The following is an 11474-nucleotide window of genomic DNA, read 5'->3' as shown; positions in this document are numbered from 1 at the left end:
TAGTGAGATATGGCTCAAAGTCCATGGGAGAAGCAATATAAAATGGGTGGAGATGGCTATTATATTGAGTTATTCCTTCCATATGGGATAGGCCCATGTGGGGAAGGTATAGAAGGACCAAGAGAGCTAGTTAAATAATGGGGAAAGTAGGATGAGGTGGCAAGATTCCTTGTGCCAACCCTCCACTTGTCCTCCTAGAGGTTTGAACATCTTATAAAATTGGAAAGAGACCAAGGGAGTATCATAGACTGGAGATATGGGGCTTGATTTATGTGGAAAATTGAGGCAAAGGGTTGTCGCACACAATTGAGAGTGCGTAACCGCCTAGCCCACATGGGAGACTTTTCCACACACACCATGCATGTGGGAGGATACATTAATGAGGAGAGACCCCCTCTTTTGGCTATAAAAGGAAGGGGCTATTCCTTGATGAGACACGCTCATTCTTGTAAAGCCACCTAGCTAGTATTTTGATATTTCCCTCTCATCCCTTCTTTCAAATAAAGTATGGTTCTCCTCCCTTGATGTCTACATCTCAACATTCCTCCTCCTATCATGTACATGCTTCTCTTCCCCCTCTCCTTTTTCCCTCTTGTGTCATAGTCTCCCTTTTCCTTCCCTCCACTTCTAATTCCTTTTTCACTCCTATGACATCCCTTCGCCCTCATGATCTCTTCTCTATGGCCTTTGAGCGTCACCATTCTTAGCCTCTAGCCTCTGGTCTCGATTACTTTTCCGGCTAAAAGTGTCTCTATGCAATCTTTTTTTTTTTTAAATCTCTATGAGATCATGAGCATGCTCTAAAGGAGCTAAAAAGTGCTCTAAAAGTTGCCCAAAATCTAATCAAACAATGTTAAAAGTGCATTCCAGCCACCGCCATGGTTGGGGTGCTACTTGGCCTACTAGGTTGGCATATTCACTAGCCCTCTTGATGGTCAGTGAGATCTATTCCCATGGTTATCTACTATGCTAGTTTATAGGTTGGGGACCCTCAAAAAGTCAGCACTCAGCTTTAGAATTTTTGTTTTATGCAACGCGGCACACAATTGTTGCTTTGGGCAATGATCTTTAAGGAAAGTTTGATACATTATAAAATAAAATGTTGATTTACTTCTTTGCACCAAAATAGCTATATAAAGAGCTCTTGAGACCTCCTCACTGGTTTTAAATAGCCTTAAAAATGCTAAAGTATCTCTCTTGTTAAACAAGCACAGTGGTCATAGAACTATAAACCAACGTGGCGGTGGTGCACTAGAACCCATGCCGTAGTCCTACTATTTTGCAAGCCACCATGAGTCATACACTGTATTGTTGTCTTATTAAGGCATGTTCCTATGCTCCTCTCTAGTAATAAAGTCATGGAGTAGTGCATGTCGTGCTTTGCACCATGTTTAGAATGGTTGTATGCTCATGGAATTCTGCTGTGGTGAGCAGACGTTACACAGTTTGTGATTTATACACCTTTGTGGTTGTTTTTTTTCACATAAACCTTTCCATATTAAAGTCAAAGAGGATGCATTACAATGCCATATATGTCTTGTGGAGCATGAAGAAGGGGATCAAGTGAGAATTCTATCTTGTCATCATACTTAAGTCCTCCAACTTTCAAAATCCATTTTATTTCAGCTTGTGAGTACATCAACATTTCAAGGAGAGAAGGGATTTGTCCAAATAAGATATCTTTGCTCCCTCATTTCCATCTATCTCAATTCTATTGTGCAAAGGGTTGGTGTAGTATCCCTGGTAGCATGACATTTGGGATAGCCAAGGTTGGCTTGTACCCATATAGCCTTTCAAAAGGTGTCAACCCATGTATGGCATCCGTGGTGTTTTATTCATGATATACACAACCATATGTAGTGCATCAACCCAAAAACTCAATGGCATATTCTTTTCATCCATCATGGCCCTAGCCATGCCACCAATCACCCTATTCTACCTTTCCACAAAATGGAATTTTGTTGGGGAGTATATTTACAAGTGACCCATCTCTTAATGCCTTGGCCATATAGAAACTCACCAAATTCATAGGACATATATTCTCCACCATTGTTCGTATGAAAGCACTTTATATAACACCCAAGCTGCTTCTCTATCATTCTTTTAAAATGGTAAAATACTTGAAAGGCATCACTTTTGACTTTCAAGAAAAAAACCCATTCGGTTGTAATCATCCATAAAAGTGATATAATATCTTGCTCCCCCGAGTGTTGCGAGGTCTGTAGGTCCCTGAATATCTGAATGAACTATTTCCAAAGGGTACTTACTCATTCACACCCTCTTTGCAAATGGCAACCTTGTTTGTTTCGCAAATTGACATGTAGGGCATACATGGCTGAAATTTTTGGGCATCAAATTCATCCAATTTTGGGCATGCACACCTTCATATGCATCCTCAAGGCAAAATCTTATTCCAAATGCACAAATGCATCAACACTTCACCAACTGGGCATGTAACCTCTAATATCATCTCTATTCTGCCCCAAATGGGCAATTTTTTGTTTTTGGCATGCAATTCCTCCAACCAATTTTTTGGCTGCATTTGCTATGTGCATTTGCCAAATGAGATAAGGAAGAAGTTGGAGCCAAGGGATGTAACATGTGTGTCTTTGGGATACCTGGCTGAGAAAAAGGGATATAAATGCTACGATCCCATCATTAGACAAGTATATGCGAATCGGGATATGAAGTTTAGGGAGCATGAAGTGTGGTATCAGCCCAAACCATTTGTTGTAGAGGATGAGCATATGATAAAGGATGACAAGATGAAATTACAGTAAGGTGGACCCTCAAGTCCCCCTCAAGTAAAGTGATGTTAGGACCATCCCAACATGAGGAAAGTGTTGCTAATGTAACCCCATGGAGTGGTAGATTAAGGGGAGCAAGCATGTGGACAAAGGAAAGCAAAAAGTTAAAGTTGAAGAGAGTGTTGATGATGGGAATAGTGATGAAGAGAGTGATTTACAGCTTGTTAATTCTCAAGAGACAAAGGATGTCTCAAAGTATGTGCTACCACATGCTAGAAAGCAAATGGGAAGTACACAACCCTTAAGAAGATCGGAAAGGGTAAGACACCCTGTGGATAGATTGACTTACAAAATGGATATATGAGGATGCACTATGCATACATGGTTAGTAAAGTGCAACATGTTGAGCCTTCAAGTTTTGTAAAGGCTATTAAAAAACAGATTGGAGGGATGCCAGAGATCAAGAAATGGATGCCTTGGATAAGAACAACACTTAGACACATGTCAAACTCCCAAAAAAAAAGAAAGCTATTGGCTGCAAATTGGTTTATAAAGTGAAGTGCAAATTGGATGGAAGCATGGAGAGATTCAAGGCAAGGTTAGTGGCAAAATGGTATGCCCAAACATATGGGTTGGACTATGATGAAACATTCAGCCCAGTGACAAAGATGACCACCATACAGACCATGATTGCTTTGGCAAGCATGCATGGGTGGAAGCTTTATCAAATGGATGTAAAAAAATGCTTTCTTGAATGGTACACTACATGAGGAAGTTTATATCCCATCAAGCTGAAGGGTACATGCATTCCAAATATCATATGCATATGTGTAAATTAATGTATGGGCTAAAGCAAGTTCCAAGAGAATGTGTAAAATCTTGCTGAATATGCACTTCAATAATCTAAATCTGATAGCTCACTATATGTGAAGCAAGAGGGAGTAAAAATGGTGATTGTGATCATATATGTGGATGATTTAATCATCACGGGAAGACTTGATGCAAAAATTACAACAACTAAGAAGAGATTGTCATGTGAATTTGACATGAAGGATCTTGGCCAGCTAAGGTACTTTTTGGGGATTGAGGTAATTGATTCACCACATGTTATTTGGATGCTACAAAGGCAATATGCTTTGGACATGCTGGAAAAATATGGTGTGATAGCATGAAAACCGATTGAAATACCATTTGAGAAAAATACTAAAATGGTTGATGATGGGCACTACTTGCAGGATGTGACTCTATTCTCGAAGATGGTTAGAAGTCTTATTTATCTTACCATCACTAGATCGTACTTGAGTTATGCTTTGGGTGTGGTTAGTCAATTTATGCAAAAGCCTTGCAAGAGTCACCTTGATGTCGTGAGAAGAATACTTAGATTTGTGAAAGTCATAATAAATGTTGGCTTGTTTTAGTGGTGCGTCAATTTATGCAAAATCCTTGCAAAGAGTCACCTTGATGTGCTGAGGAGAATACTTAGATATGTGAAAGTCACAATAAACGTTGGCTTGTTTTATCCCAAGGAATAAGAAATATGCTTACATGGTTATATTGGGCTGGAAGCATTGATGATAGAAGGTCAACTAGTGGGTATGCATTCTCTCTTGGGAGTAGTACGATTAGTTGGAGCAGCAAGAAACAACCCACTATTGCTATGTCTAGTACAAAAGTGGAGTATAGAGGGTTTGCCATTGCGCATGTGAAGAAACTTGGCTGAGATTGCTTCTTTTGGAGTTGGGAGTATGCATTGATGGTCCAATAGTGATCTATTGTGACAACATAAGTACTATTATGCTGGCGTGGAATCCCATTTACCATGCAAGTACAAAATATATAGAGGTCCACTATCACTACATCAAGGAGAAAGTGATAAGTGGCGAAATTGACTTGAGATATCTGAGGACAAATGCCTAGGTTGCATAGATCTTTATCAAGTCCTTGGGTAAAGAGAAGTTTTGTCTTTTTAGATATGTTTTGGGTTTATGTGAAGTACAAGCTTATGTTGAGCTTGAGGGGAGAATTGTTGATGTATAAACATCTTTGGATATGGATATAGAGGGGTACATACTTGGATGACATGGCTTCTTGAAAGCATGTATGTAAATGGACTTAAAGTCCCTTCTTGTAGATGGTGATGAATGGAATGTGATTGAGAGCGAAGGCTGTAAAATGCTCCCCCCATAATGAAGAATTATTGTTCATGAGCATCCTCTCCCCTTGTGTGTATGCATCTTTACCATCCCCCACTAATGTAGACCTTTCAGGGCTATTCTTGGAAAGTCTAACTTCAATCATTATTGCACTGTCGATGCTAGATTTGTGCTTCACAACGTTCTAGTGGATTACAAAATCAGCTTCCTAGATTACACAACTTTAAGTCCATGGAAAGGGGGGGGCGGCGGGGGATGAATCTCATTCTCACTTTAGTCAAGCATAGCTCTCAAAATCATTGTATGTGCTATTTACAATGTCCTATCAATGAACTAAACAACTCTCTGTCATCCCTCCATTGCCATAGGATTTAACATAAGACTACCTTTCATACTATTTAATAGCACCAACTTCATAATCCAGACTCGCATCACACCCTTGCACCATCTTTCCTCCATTTCTTGTATCCATTTGATTGTGCTCTTGTTGTAGCAAAATTTTGGTTCATTGATTACAAAGGGGAATCCAACCGTAACAACCTACAAAATACCTAGATGTGTAAATGCAAATTCAAAAACTTTACATATGATGACTTATTTGTTGATGTTGTGGTTTGAGTTTTCTTTGGACTATGTCTCCTACTTCAACTATGATAACGTATCTATTTATTCACTACTACTGGGACTTTCAGAATCATTAAAAGAACAAGTCTACCACATAGTTTTGATTTTCTTGCATTAAAAAGTAACAAATCGCATACATTTTTCCATGCCACCTCCATGAAATAAGCCACGTGATTGAGTAGCTATCTAAGGAGTCAAAAAATTTGACATGTACTATAGGTTCTTGAAAGATGTCCAAATGGTAATGATCACAACAGGAATGATTTTTTTTGGGTTAGTTTTGTTAATAAGCGAAAGTTTTATATGGCTTGTCAAAGTTTATATGCTTTTATAAAAAGAACATCTCAGTATATTCACCACAATTTGAAACTAAAATTAAAAAAAGAGCTAGGTTTAAATTTTAAGATTATAAAATTATAAATAAAGTCCATCAAAATTCATCAAGGTTTTATATAATAAATAAATATATATGGAAAATTTCGCCAGCATATTAAATATAAAATTTAAAAATTTGGCTAGATCTATAAAATTAAGCACCAAAAGAAGCCTTGTGCAATCAACTACAATCCATGCTTTAGTAAAAGGAGCCTTGGAGTAGTACGCTTCGATGGCATTGTGTTCCTCTAAGCCTTTTGCTAAGGTGTGTTCTCTCTTGACCAGAAGGCCCTATGGCATCGTTGGTAGTAAGATTAGATTTCGGATTAGAACACCTTATGGCTTCTTTGGTGCTGGTAGGTAGATTAATGGGCTCTGGCAGAGGTGTAAATGTTGGTTCATTGATGTGTTTTTTATGTCGTCTTGGTGGTCAAATGCTTGTATTAGATGCACCTTTCGTTTTGGCATAGCATGTGAATGGTGCACTAATTTCCCTCAACGTGATGCTACTGATTCCTCTCATGGACTTGCTTGCAATGTCCTCTGGCTTGTTCTAGTTCTCTCATTTCAGATATTCAACTACCTCGCTTTCATTCATCTAAGGTGATGGAAGGAGCCTCCTTTGCTGTGGACTGAACGTTATTGTTGGGGGTACGTTGATTGTGAAAATGCAGCCCAATTACCCAAGCTATTGCCCATCCCAGACTGTGAGTGAGATGCTAACTACAAGAATGCATAGAACCTTGTCCTATTCTGGCTGCTCAAGCTGCTCGTCCTCTCTGGCCTGAATGATTTTCTTCACTTATGGAAGAAGTTGACTCACCCTCGTATGACCTTCTTGGCTCACAACTCATGTTTGAGCTTTGTCATTTGTCTCTGGCTTAGTTTGCGGCTTGTATATTATCATATATCTCGAGGGGTTCACTCATCATATGTAACCCTATCACATGAGTTCAATAGATGCATCTTTATTAATTCCATTACTTACAGATTTACATATACATAAGGAAGTAAATTAAGGCCTAAATGTTAAAGTACAAAAGGTTAGTGTAAATTACCAAAGTTTCATAAGCTTGAGGAAGCTCCCAGCATGCAACATGGACATTTGCAAACTCTTTAGGAAGAGTGGTGTATGTCCAGTGACATAAAATGAGCCCATAACTTTAAAGAAGGGTTGAAATCCTTGCCTTGGATTATTGTGGTGATATGTAGCCTTTACGTTGTGTCAAATCAATGAAGATTTTCCTCTTACGTTGTCTCTATAGGAAGGCAACATCCTTTATTAACTAGCCTCAAGTTAAGTAATAAACTTTTATTCCTCATAGGATAGAGGTAGGTGATATCATTTCCAAGCAAGAGGTAGGTATCATTATTTATTAGTGACAACATTGTAAAATAAGGTTTGAGGTTAGACATAGGAAATAAGGGGAAATAATGGCAGTAGTTTGTTTATTACAATAGGATATTATTGAGTCAGAGCCTAGGGTGATTACACAAGGAGGAGGCAAAGCAAGATGCAAGCAATATGCCCCTGTGTGTAATTGTCATATAAGAGAGGTGAAGAGACTAGACGGTTTGCCATCTTGGGTGGTGGTTGGCTTCTTACTGGTTGGAACCACTCACTTGGATGGTAGTGGACCCTTGTTGGTTAGAGCCAGAGACAACACTTTTGCCTAACCTTTATGCACATTAAATGAGCATTAAACCTTAATGAATTATGGGTTTTAAATACACCATACCCACACCATGATAACATGATTTGGACTCAGTGTGGATAATTCGTATGCCTTAATGTCACAACTCTTGTTACCTTTAATATTTATTTGGCAAGGTAGGCTCTAGTAGCCACTTAATTCATCAATCGAAGTGTTGAGCTTAGGGTTACTTAATGTATTCATGGTGACCTCATGGTGATGCTAGGGTTTAACAATATTTATCAATGATTTCATGTCCATGTGATCATGGTCAAGTGATGGATGGCTTGATCAATTAGTAGAGTCTTGGAGCAATCATGTGCTTTTTAGAGCTTATCATTTAGGGTATTTTTACAATTAGGGCTAATAGATGAGAGATAATGATGGATATTTCAGCACCACACACTCTAAAATTCGGCCTTGGGTCAATTTGAGAAATGATAGTAGATGATAGCATAGGTTGTTGAACACAATTGCTAAGCTTTGCAAATCAACCTTCGGTTGAGTTGACCTCTTGCACACAAAATCTCTCTCTCACACACACACACTCTCTCTACTAAGAATTACACTCAAAGAAACACACTTTAAGTCTCACCCACACATACTACAAATTGACATTGGGTTGATTTTGACAAGTGATAGCATAGGTGGTTGAACACAATGGCCTCGCTGATCTCTACAGAGTGCCTCAGACACCATGCATGTTGGTCCCTCCTCCACACATGAAGCAAAGCCTTTGCTTAAGAATGTTTCCAATCAAAGTGAGATATCCATTTTCCCTTCCTACGTCCAGTGCATTGATGGCGCAATCTCATGCCATCCTCTCCCTTCGTCCCTGCTCTCCTTTATATAGGGCAGTAGCAAATTGTCCTTTATCGGCCATCCTTCTCACGCAGTTAGGGAGAGGAGAGGGGATATGTTGCAGCAACGATTGGCAAAGGTGGAAGTGCGGTGTAGGATGGTGGCAGTGGTTGGTTAGGATTAAGCTGAGGTCATGTTATGGTGTAAGGTTGTGGGACTAATCTTGTGTTGGATAGGGTCAATAGGTTAGTTTAATGAGAAGGCAGGATAGGCAAGTTAAATTAGCATTAGCACTATCGTTAGTGTCATTTAGTTTAAGTCCCCCTTGACATTCAAAAATCGAGCCAATTAACCTAAGGAAAATAGTCCCCCCGCCCTTTTTCGAATTCTCCTACGTGGGCATATCTCGCTCAGCTCCTTCGCATGCATAACTTGCTCTGTCCTCCACCACTGTAAACCTCTCCTTTTTTGTTGAGCCTGCGCCCCTCTCCTTTTCCTTCGCAGGCATAACTTGCTCTGCCCTCTCCTTCTCCTTCTTTGTTGAGCCTACACCCTCTCCTTCTCACACGTTTTCCTCATCTTCTTTGTGCGCCCCTCTCCTTCTCCTCCCTTTTCATCTCTCTCCTCAACCATCATGCTCCAGTCCTACGTCCTTACATCATTCCTTTGAGCCCTTGGTGCTCATGTCAGCCCCTTGCCACTCATCTCCTCCTTTGCCACTCCCATAGAGCCCCATGCAGGTCCCCCCACCTCCACCCCCCCCTCCCCTCTCTCTCTCTCTCTCTCTCTCTCTCTCTCTCTCTCTCTCTCGTGGTCCTTAGCCCTTCTTTCTTTCCCCACCATACTATTTCTACCTCCCATGCCTCTCACCCTTGAATCATGAAGAAGATCACTAGGAAGAGGGATGGTTGTGTGCAGGCTCTTTGACTTGGAGATGGGAGTGACCAGAGCCTTGGCAATCAACCAAGTAGGGTTATAAGAGGGGAGATTGGCTACTTGGTAAGAGGGGAGATCGACTTGCCTAGAGTTGACAAATTTGATGAATGTCTTTCAGATTTGGTAAGAACACAAGAGTACTTCGTTCATCTTCTTCAATGATGGCAATCATATAGGGCATCAGATTCTGATAGTACTTTTCAAATCTTTTTTCTGCTCCTGATCATTAAGGATAAGTGTTGTTTGACAATTCTAAGTTGCCCTCTCCTTTATGCATTGATCCGAGTTAGATCATCAAGTAGTTCTCTTAGCTATTCTAGCTTTGTGCGATTTAAAGCATTGTTCGAATCCCTTTTGTCCTCTCAGAATCACATAACTTGCAAAGCTGTGATCTAGGATGCTAATGCTTGCATTGTTCTAAAAATCCCCGAATAGCCACCTGTGTTTTGTTCCAAGCTCATGGTATTTCATAGGTGTGTTTGAAGGGATGCTAATGGTAGAGACTATTTACCTCTCTCAAAATTCGTGTCCATCTAAACTATCGATGCTTTTACCTCCTTTGTAGTCCAACACTCGTCTAGAATGATTGAAGACAAGAAAAAACGATAGTTGCTTATGCCTTTTACTCTAAAGGCTTATTTTGTTCAACGTTTCACTGGCTGTCTCCCACGAGGCATGGCTCTGCTTACATACTGTAGAGAGATGAGATATCTCTGACTCTGATCTACGCAGCCTCCTAAGATAGTGGCAAGGGGACGTCGACAAGGACACCTCATATTATACGTATGATAAGTTGCTCTGGCCAGTTGATTATTGCCTTGACATGATTCACAGGTCATGAAACGTAGATTCTGCTGGTATAGAATAGCAAGAACACTAAGTGATACGTCAGAACCTCTACTGATCATAGGGACGCACATCAAATTGATCGAAGGTCTATCCAGTTCCTTCTAACTGCTATGATGGAGGTTTCCCTTGGGAACGTTTTGGAGTATTCAACGCCTCATGTCTACGTCCCCTGTTACCAACCCGCGGTTGTTTGGCAAAGATTATTCTCTAGCCCTAAAGTGGAATTCTGACTAGCTTTTGGAGAATTACGAATGCAGGGGACAAATCCCCAACCATGCCCTCTTATGCATTTAAATGGCAGGAGCGATTGTGGTCTAGATTGATGACAACCATTCCATTTAATTTTTCCTTTCGCCAAAAGGACACAAGGCACCTAATTTTTTGAAGGTCCTTTTTACCATAGTTAAATTTGGTATTTTGCTGATTAAAGGTTGACGAGGTAATGCTATGCTTTGTTTGCACATATGTTATCGTCTAGTTGAACCTATGGTGTTGCACTTCAATACCTCATGTAATATACGTTCATGTCAAATTTGTTGCACTCTTCTTACATCTGTCATATTCCATTTGTATATGTTTTGTTCTAATTCAAGATGTTAGAAATTTACTTAACATTGACCTATTGCATCCAATTTTGGTATATTTCAATATAACATGTCCTATCTCCGATTGATTTCACAATCCTGTAATGACAAAGCTTGATAGCTTAAGTTTCAAAAAGATGGACTTATAAAACTTGGATTTTATTTTAAAAGATTGAATTCTATAACATACGTTAGATTTTTAAAAATAAACTTTTGCATTACACCATTTATAATGTCCTATTTATATACCTCTCTTTAAGCAACCCTAATAGTTTATTGGATATAGAGCACCTCCTAGTCTTCTTTAGAGCCTATGGTTTACTTTTTACATTAACCATTTACTAGAGAACCTCCTCCTCTTATTTAGAGCTTATGTTTTAATTTTAAGCTTCACATAATGTTTCACCTAAACAATAATCTCTAGAGTAACTTAGTGTGAGACAATCAAATTTGTAGAGAATAAGAGCTTATTCACACGGGTAGGTCAGTTTGCAATTGGAGACGAGTTGGTTGCAAATTGAAACGTTCATCCATGTAGGATTTTTTGGTGATGAGGACATACATAAAGAGAAGCTCGGGGCCACACTCCATTGCACGGGAATGGCCTCAAATGGTCTGTTTCCACGTGCAAGTCAGATGCACGCATCTGCCTAACACCAATTAGGAATGAGTGGCGATGCGTTTTCAAGAATTTCGGTGCAACAATGGATC

Source organism: Dipteris shenzhenensis, chromosome 26 (genome assembly GCF_047967505.1).
Source record: "Dipteris shenzhenensis isolate YYH24624 ecotype China chromosome 26, Dip_SZ_1.0, whole genome shotgun sequence".
Classification (NCBI taxonomy): Eukaryota; Viridiplantae; Streptophyta; class Polypodiopsida; order Gleicheniales; family Dipteridaceae; genus Dipteris; species Dipteris shenzhenensis.
The sequence above is the reverse complement of the archived record's forward strand: the minus strand, read 5'-3'. Positions refer to the sequence as shown.